Consider the following 10615-nt stretch of genomic DNA (forward strand, 5'->3'; position numbering starts at 1 on the left):
ATATAGCACGACCCTGTCGGTGTGACCGAGTGGAACAACTCGGTGGCACCGAGATGCATAACTGCAAGCAGTTGCTGCAACTCGATGTGACCGAAAAGTTCAAATCGATTGCACCGAGATTGAAAACCTAGATCGACTTAGTGATCTCGGTATGACCGAAATGGGTGAATCGGTCAGACCAAAACGCACAAAGAAGTTTTGGAAGTTTAAGTCTATGACGAATCGGGGACTCCAAGTGCTCCTCACACAGAGTGGTTCGAATCTGACTTGATCAAATTTTGTGATGTAGCATGAATAGAGTTTGAGACGAGAAAAGCATATATAGCTAGAGAAGGTTCTTAGACGTTCTTGTCCATCCACTTGGCCAAAAGAAAAGGAAACCAATCAATCAAAACAACAAGTGGATGTCCTCGAATGAGTAAATTATGCAACCAACATGCTCACACAATAAAATGACAAATGAAATATGTGGCAAAGCATGCACAAACAATTCTAGCATCTATCAAGCAATTGGCGATGACTAGGTCATCCATATATGATTATATTGACTTAGGAGTCAAATGAGAACATTTGATCATAGGTCATACTCATCGTTTAAGCACAAGTGGGGTTACCACTTTTACATAAAGCGTTGTTGTGCTCACACCATTAGAGTTGCTTTAACTCAATTGTTAGAGTAAAGCTCCCCCTAGATGTGAGATCCCCCCTAATAGGGATGAACTAACCTTGGGTTTTGTCGATGATGACTTCATGTAGGTGTTGAAGATGTGGGTGCTCTAAGTTGATGTAGATCATTCGGAGCTATCCTTTGGAGTGAGTTTCACTTTCAATACCTACACGGTTTAGTCCCACAAGGAACAAACAAGGATATCCATAGGCATAGTGTGATGCACACACAAGATGATGTCTATGAAAGCTTTAGGTTACCTTGTCCCTTATCTTACCAACAAGAGGGTTTGTGACTCCTTGAACTAGTGCTAGATGTGGAAGTTGATTGCACTTGTTCTTGCCAAAATGATAAGAGTGAAGTATGTTGGTGGAGTCACCCTCAAGAACTCTCTAGTTCTTCTTCTTCGGGATCCACACCATCTTGATGGGAATCCTCAGAGTTGTAGTTGTACTTGATGAAGTGGAACTTGATGTAGTCTTGGGAACCCACTTGACCAAGGCCTTAGGAGCTTCTTCAAATGCATCAATTTCCTCTTGAAGCTTGTCCTTGCCTTTTTGCTTGTGGTCTTGTGCTGGAAGATCATCTTGAGCTTGTGTCCCTTTGGAAGAAGTAGGATCATACTTCTCTTATTGAGGAACAAATTTCGTCTTGGGGTATTGATCTTCTTCCCACTCAACTCCATTGGCATTGAACTTTCGTTCAAAACCAATACCTTGATTCTTCCGGTGCCTTCCTTGCTTGCGTACAATTTCCTCGAATTGCTTACTCCCGGCAAGGCTCTTGTACACACCTTTCTCTATTATTCCCTCCAATAAGCTATTTTCTTGCTCAAGTGTAACTTGGCTAAGAGAATCATTAGTGGAATCAAGAGAACTACTAGAAGCAACAACATTGGATTTAGCATGATTATTGTTACTACTAGAGGAAGAATCTTTCTTGTTCTTGTTACTAGACTTGACTTGAGGCATGTAAGTGGATAAGAGTAAACGCTTGGCAATGTAAGAAGAACTTTTCTTGCAAAGATCATCATTGACTGCCTTTAAAAACTCATGCTCTTGCTCAAGATTGAGCTTCTCAAAACGTAATTTCTCATGAGTCCTTAAAAGTTCTCGATGATCTCCTAAGATAGTTTCATGAGCTAACTTAAGAGTGTTTAGTTCTTTAGTTAGAGACTCAATCTTCTCCTTATCATTGTCATTCGTTTCATCTTGATTAGCATGATTAATTGACGTTTCATCATAGTATTCATCACTATAGTTGTTAACAAGTAAATCATCATCACCTAACAAGTCATCTTCATCACTATTTAAATCAACATACTCGGGGTGAGATACCTTTGGACCTTTGGCCATGAAGCATCTTCCAGTTCCTTCATTTGGTGAATCAAATATGTCGTAGGAGTTGGTTTACACAAGTGCTAGACCGGCAACACCTTCATCTTGAGTATATTCGGAGTCGGAGTGATAGCTTCTCTCGGAGTCATTGTCGGAGTCGGAGCCGAATACCTATTCACCAACATGAGCTTGATGTCTTCGTTTTGTGTAGCTCCTTGATGACTTGTCCTTCCTTTCCAAATCCTTGCTTCTCCGAGAGGGTCTTCATTCATATCGATCATCCCTACTCCTTCTCTCCCTTGATGGTGATTCTTCTCTTCTACTTCTTCTTTTGGGAGAATCTTCTCTTCTCTTGTGGGGAGCCGTACACTCATTGGAGTACTGTACGGGTCTTCCACAATTGTAGCTGTTTCGCTCTCGACTAGAAGATCTTTTGTCATTGTAGGACCTTGACTTGGAACTTCTCTCTTTGCTTCTATTCTTGTAGAACTTGTTGAAGTTCTTCACCATTAGGCTCAATTCTTCATTGAAGGTTTGTTTCTCACTTGATGATGTGGGAGCTTCACATGAGGCTTTGTAAGCACCACTTGACTTGTTATGGAGCTCCTCCTTATCCTTGAATGACATCTCATGAGCAACAATTCTTCCAATGGCTTGAGATCTTTGTAATTCGGCATCATTTGGATCAATGTGCATACGGTATTGTATTTTCCATCCAAGGCTCTTAGATCTTCTTGATGATGAATTTGTCGCTCATCTCTTCACTTCCTAAGCCGGCAATCTCATTTGTGATAAGAGCAAGCCTAGAGTACATTTCAGCGACACCTTCACCATCCTTCATTTTGAACTTGTCAAGTTGACTTTGAAGCACATCCAACTTGGATTCCTTGACGGAGTTGGTACCTTCATGCATGTCAATCAAAGTATCCCAAATTTTCTTTGCATTCTCAAGACGACTGATTTTGTTGAATTCTTCGGGGCACAATCCGTTGAAGAGGATATCACAAGCTTGAGTGTTGTATTGCAGCATTTTCAACTCTTCCGCGGTGGCTTCACGATTCGGTTCTCTCCCATCAAAGAATTCACCTTGCAAGACAACACACACAATAGCCCAAATGGCGGGGTTATGTCCAAGAATATGCGTTTTCATCTTATGCTTCCAACTAGCAAAATTAGTACCATCAAAGTATGGACCTCTACGGTGATAATTTCCGTCGCTAGACGCCATACTCTCCTAGGTTGTGAAACCAAGGCTATGTCCACCAAAAGCTATGGAAATCAAAGAAAATGGAGACCAAAGCTCTGATACCACTTGTAGGATCGAAAGTATGTCTAGAGGAGGGGTGATTAGACTACTTAACCAATTAAAAATCTATCCTTTTCCCAATTTTAATCTTTGGCAGATTTTAGCTATCTTAGCACAAGTCAAGCAATCTTAACACTATTCAAGCAAGCATGCAAAGAGTCTATGAGCAGCGGAAAGTAAAGCATGAAACTTGCAAGAATGTAAAGGGAAGGGTTTGGAGAATTCAAACGCAATTGGAGACACAGATGTTTTTGTCGTGGTTCCGATAGGTGGTTCTATCGTACATCCACATTGATGGAGACTTCAACCCATGAAGGGTAACGGTTGCGCGAGTCCACGGAGGGCTCCACCCACGAAGGGTCCACGAAGAAGAAGCCTTGTCTATCCCATCATGGTCATCGCCCACGAAGGACTTGCCTCACTAGCGGTAGATCTTCACGAAGTAGGCAATCTCCTTGCCCTTACAAACTCCTTGGTTCAACTCCACAATCTTGTCGGAGGCTCCCAAGTGACACCTAGCCAATCTAGGAGACACCACTCTCAAAGAAGTAAGAAATGGTGTGTTGATGATGAACTCCTTGCTCTTGTGCTTCAAATGATAGTCTCCCCAACACTCAACTCTCTCTCACAGGATATGGATTTCGTGGAAAGAAGATTTGAGTGGAAAGCAACTTGGGGAAGGCTAGAGATCAAGATTCATATGGTGGGAATGTAATATCTTGGCCTCAACACATGAGTAGGTGGTTCTCTCTCAGAAAATGTGTATTGGAAGTGTAGGTATGTTCTGATGGCTCTCTCCACGAATGAAGAGTGGGTGGAGGGGTATATATAGCCTCCACACAAGAACTAACTGTTACACACAATTTACCAATCTCGGTGAGACCGAATTAAGAAACTCGATCGGACCGATTTAGCAAACCTAGTGACCGTTAGGATTTTCGGTGGGACTGAGATGCAGCTCGGTAGGACTCATATGGTTAGGGTTAGGGCATAACATAATCTCGGCGTGACCGATTACACAAACTCGGTGGGACCGATTTTGGTAATAAGCTAACCAGAGAGTTGGTCAGGTAAACTCGGTGGGACCAATCGCTCATTTCGGTGGGATCGAAATGTTACAAAAGGGAAACAGAGAGTTTACATTGCAATCTCGGTGGGACCGACCGCTCATCTCGGTAGGACTGAAACGTTACGAAGGGAAACAGAGAGATTACAACCCCATCTCGGTGTGACCGAGATCCCTATAGGTGAGACCGATTTGCTTAGGGTTTGTGGCAGTGGCTATGACATCTGAACTCGGTGGCGCCGGATAGAAAGAATCGGTGGGGCCAAGTTTGACTTTTGGTTTAGGTCATATGTGGATGTGGGAAGGTAGTTGAGGGTTTTGGAGCATATCACTAAGCACTATGAAGCAAGAACCTCATCAAGCAACACCTCATCCCTCCTTGATAGTATTGACTTTTCCTATAGACTCAATGTGATCTTGGATCACTAAAATATAAAATGTAGAGTCTTGAGCTTTGAGCTTGAGCCAATATTTTTGTCCTTAGTATTTTGATGGGTCCACTTTCCTCATCCATGCCATGCCATTCATTGAGCTTTTCCTGAAATATTAATCTTGGAATAGCATTAGCTCAATGAGCTATATGTTGTTAGGAATTACCAAAACCACCTAGGGATAGTTGCACTTTCACGTTGCCAAGTCAATCTTCAAAATTAAAGACAATGACTTCATCACCGATGCCGATGCTGATGACTAGGACAACTCCGCTCCCACCTACTGCTTCATGGCACGCGGTGCCAAGGTAAACTCATGCACTACTCACTATCAAACATCCAGTGAAGATGACTCTGATTGTGGTTCCAAACCCAGCTACAAAACACTTGCGAAAATTGCAACTGAACAACAGAAAGCTATGGAGCATATTCAAAAACTCTTAGACAAAAGCGATGACCTGTTAGATGCTGAAATGACTCGATCTCAGTCCTTAATTGAAGACATAAAAAATCTTCATGTTAAGTATGAGGAATTTGAAAGTCGTCATGAAATGCTCTCAACAACTCATGAAAAGCTTTCCTATGATTATCTTCAAAGGAAGCAAGATCTTGAGAAATTGAGAGCGGCTCATGAAGATCTTCAAAAGGAAAACGAGTCGCTTCGCGCCAAACAGATCAGTTCCGCTCAGGAAGGATATGAACCACCATGTCTTAAATGCATTGAGCGTGACAACGCTACTTCTGTTGCTGGATGTTCCACTGTTGCTACTGTTGCAATATCTTCAACTGTTGATGTGGTAACTAACCCCTCTGCTGAGGATGCCACTGCTATTGCTGATGAAAATGCTAGGTTGAAGACATTGCTTGAAACAGGGATGTACAAAAGTCTCAAAGGGCATCAGACACTATGTGATGTCCTCAAAAGACAGATCCTGAACCGAAACCCTAGAAAAGAGGGTATTGGGTTCGAAAGGAAAATGAATGTTGATGGCTCTTACTGGAAACCTGAGCAGTACCCCAAAACCACATGGGTTGCTGCAAAGGAACCTTTAGTGGATTCATCCACCCTATCTGGCTTCACTTGTGCTAATCCCATTGTTATTGATGAATCCTTTGATGCAAACTATAAACTGTTTAAGAATCAGAATGGTGAAGTGTTTGCCAGGTATATTGGTACTAACTGCAGGTATGGGCCACCTATGAAGAAGGTCTAGGTGCCGAAAAAGTGTCTGGAAAATCTTCCTGTGTATGTCGTCATGACACCACAAGTGAAGAAGACAAACCCCAGACCATGGGCTTCATATGATCCGAAGGCTTCATACAGACAGAGGACTCACCTGAGTCGCACTAACGCAAATGTTTTGCAGGGAAACCATACTCAGGCCTACGAATATGAGCACGTTTCATCAAACCGCCATGTTCATAAGACCAAGAACTACTCTGCTTATTCTTATGAGTACTATTGTCCACCTACAAGACTATTTGCTAGGGCTCCAAAGCCAAAGTTCTCAGATGCTGCACTTAGACTCATTGCTTTGAAGCCACCCTTGAAGATGTGGGTGGCTAAGAAAGCTTAACTCTCTTTTGCAGGGAAGGGTCTCCAGCCAAAAATTAAATTCGTCTGAAGCTATTGCTGGGGACCTTAAACATCTTGTAGGGCGCAAGATCAAATGCCCAAATGGTCTTATTATGTATTTTGTTCCTGAGTCGCTTGCTACTTGCCCTATCAGTCCTAACCTCGATCTAAGCTTTCATAATCCACTTGCTCGTCAAATGTTTATGCTTCACAATTCTCTTCGTGAAGCCTATCCCCCTAACTGCACTGTAGGGTATGACACCAGCTGCTTAAAAATGGATTATTGATAGTGGATGTACTAATCACATGACTGGCAAGCGAAATCTTCTCATGGACTCAACCTTACGTCCATCTGACAAGAGTCACATCACATTTGCTGATACTGGTAAAAGCAAGGTATTGGGTCTAGGTAGAGTTGCAACCTCAAGGGATCAGCACATGGATAAAGTGATGCTTGTTGACTTGGTTTCAACTTAATGTCTTTCTCAATGCTTTGCGATTTAAACATGATTGTGATATTTGGAAAATATCGTTGCCTTGTTCTAATGGAATCTGACAAGTCTCTAGTGTTTGAAGGGTATCGGAAAGATGATTTGTACGTGGTAGATTTCTCAGCAGGACCACAGCTTGCCGTATGTCTTCTAGCAAAAGCTTTAGAATGCTGGCTCTGGCATCGGAGGCTAGGGCATGCTGGCATGAGGAACTTGCACACTCTTGCAAAGAAGAAGCATGTCATAGGCATCAAGGGCGTCAAGTTCAAGAAGGATCACTTATGCGGTGCCTGCGAAGCTGGAAAGATGACGAGGGCCAAGCATCCCTCGAAGACAATCATGACAACGACTCAACCCTTCGAACTGCTACACATGGACCTCTTCGGTCCCACTCACTACTCAACTCTTACTACTACTGCTTGTCTCTATGGCTTCATCATTGTTGATGATTATTCAAGATATACATGGGTGCATATAATTCTCTACAAGACTGAAGTGCAAGATGTCTTTAGATGTTTCGCCAATCGAGCCATGAACAACTATGACGTCAAGATCAAGCACATCAGAAGTGACAATGGCACTGAATTCAAGAACACCGGCCTCGACACTTATCTTGATACTTTGGGCATCACTCATGAGTTCTCAGCTCCGTACATGCCACAACAGAATGGCATCGTGGAACGCAAGAACAGAACACTCATTGAGATGGCCCAGGTGATGCTCGATGAATACAAGACTCCAAGAAAGTTCTGGCCTGAAGCCATTGATACTGCATGCCATATCATCAACCATGTTTATCTTCACAAGCTTTTGAACAAAACATCCTATGAGCTCCTCACTGGTAAGAAGCCAAATGTCAGTTACTTCAGAGTAATTGGTGCCAGGTGCTGGATCAAGGATCCACATCACACTTCAAAATTTGCACCGAAAGCACATGAAGGTTTTATGCTTGGATACGGAAAGGATTCGCACTCCTACAGAGTCTTCAACCTCTTTCACTATAAAGTGGTTGAAACTATGGATGTGTGGTTCGATGAGACTAACAGCTCGCAAAGAGAGCACCTGCCAAATGTGCTAGATGAAGTTCCATCCAGTGAATCCATCAAGCTTATGGGAACTGGAAAAATCATACCATCTGAAGCTCAACCTGAAGAGGAACTCATCATCTTTGCACCTGATCAACCTGAAGACAATGCTCAACCTGAAGACAATCCTTCTAACGATGACAATGATCAGCAAGAGCAAAATCTTCGTCCTGTTCATCCTCATGTTGCAAATGAAGTACAGATTGAGAAAATAATTGATATCATCAATGCACCTGGTCCACTCACTCGTTCAGGGGCAACACAACTAGCAAATATTTGTGGACACTTCGCATTCGTCTCAATATCTGAACCCAAGAAAGTTGATGAAGCCTTCATGGAACCTGAATGGATTCAAGCTATGCAAGAAGAGCTTCAACAATTTGAGCTGAATAATGTATCAGAACTGGTCAAGCGTCCTAATCCTCATAAGCACAATATCATTGGCACTAAATGGATATATCACAACAAGCAAGATGAGCATGGTCAAGTTGTCAGAAACAAAGCTCGTCTCGTTGCTCAAGGATACACTCAAGTTGAAGGAATTGACTTCGATGAAACATTTGCTCCTGTGGCTAGGCTTGAAGCTGTACGCATACTGCTAGCCTATGCAAATCATCATAACATCCTTCTATATCAAATGGATGTGAAGAGCTCTTTTCTCAATGGCAAGATTGAAAAGAAGTGTATGTTGCACAACCGCCTGGATTTGAAGATCCAAAACATCCTGACATGGTTTATAAGCTCAACAAGGCACTGTATGGCCTCAAACAAGCCCCTCGTGCTTGGTATGACACACTCAAGGACTTCCTGAAGAGCAAAGGCTTCAAACCTGGTTCTTTGGATCCCACACTCTTCATGAAGACATATGATGGTCAACTGTTTGTGTGCCAAATATATGTGGATGACATTATCTTTGGCTGCACCAACCAGAAATACAGTGATGAGTTTGGATATATGATGCAAGAGCAATATCAGATGTCCATGATGGGTGAGCTAAAGTTCTTCCTTGGTCTTCAAATACGAGAGCAACGCAACGACATCTTCATATCTCAAGAGAAATACCTCAAAGATTGCCTGAAGAAGTTTGGAATGCAAGACTACAAAGGTTACACGACGCCAATGCCAGCTAAACAACATCTGGGTCCTGACGACAATGGTAAAGAGTTCGATCAAAAGGTATACCGCTCCATGATTGGTTCTTTGCTTTATTTATGTGCATCTAGGCCAGATATCATGCTTAGTGTTTGCATGTGTGCCCGATTCCAAGCGGCACCAAAGGAATCGCATCACTTAGCTGTGAAGCGAATTCTTCGATATTTGGCTCACACCCCAACACTAGGATTATGGTATCCAAAGGGCTCAGAGTTTGATCTAGTTGGATTCTCGGATGCTGATTATGCTGGTGACAAGGTGGATCGCAAGTCTACATCAGGCACATGTCACTTTCTGGGACGATCACTTGTATGTTGGTCTTCAAAGAAGCAGAACTGTGTTTCTCTCTCCACTGCTGAATCTTGCTGCGCTCAGCTTCTACGGATGAAGCAAACACTCAAAGACTATGGCATTCATCTGAAGCAAGTGCCACTCTATTGCGACAACGAAAGTGCCATCAAGATTGCTAACAACCCAGTTCAGCACTCAAAGACAAAGCACATTGAAATTCGTCATCACTTTCTCAGAGATCGTGTCATGAAGGAAGATATTGATATCATACACATCAACACTGAAGAGCAACTGGTAGATATCTTCACAAAGCCCTTGGATGAGAAAAGGTTTTGCAAGTTACGGTGTGAGCTAAATATCTTGGAATCCTCAAATTTTCTGTGATCAGGCACACATCCTAACACTTATGCATGTTGATGACTTAGATGTGCAACACACGAAGTAAAGTATGTCTTAAATCAATGAAGACTTACATTCTGAGTGTGAATACATTAATGTGGAATTTGACTTTGGAGCGCCACGATAATTGTGCGCCGAGTCTGGGTCTAATACATCCTATACGGTGGGTAACACCACCACCAAATTCTTCCCTTAGAAGTGTTTTTCTCATGGCGTTACATTTGCAAAGTCTTCGCATTTTGTTTGTCTTCAATGTTAACATGGCCTCATATTTATCTTCAATGTACTGATTTAGTTTCTGTCCTCTACAACATTCACTTATAGCTATGTCTTCACGTTGAATCTTTTGAACTAAGTGAATGTGACCGGACCCTAACCTTTCTATGCTTCCGTCTTAAGTCTATCTATCCAAATCATATGCATTCTATTGAAACTGTCAAATCGTCTTCTCTGCGTCCTTGTCAGCAGAAGACACAGAGACAAACATTAATCTATTTTCAATGCTCAATCCTTTTTGCCTGAAACCCAGAGAAGTGGGAACGACCACCCGACAATCTAGGCGTGCGTGGGAACGTGGAACAACCTCCAATGTGTTGCATGATCGCCACGTGTCCTTCAGATGTGAACCACCAGGGGCACCTGCGTAATAACGTTGTGCCGTCCCTGTCTCTATAAATACACGCCTCACCCCAGTCATTATCTCTTCTTCCACTCTCGCACAAACCCTAGCGCTACCTATAGCACTCGACAACGCCAGCGACGAAGCGCTTAGCTGCCGCGACCTCACCGACGCCATCCTCACACCGGCCGCAGA

This window comes from Triticum dicoccoides, chromosome 7A, assembly GCF_002162155.2.
Source record: "Triticum dicoccoides isolate Atlit2015 ecotype Zavitan chromosome 7A, WEW_v2.0, whole genome shotgun sequence".
Lineage (NCBI taxonomy): Eukaryota > Viridiplantae > Streptophyta > Magnoliopsida > Poales > Poaceae > Triticum > Triticum dicoccoides.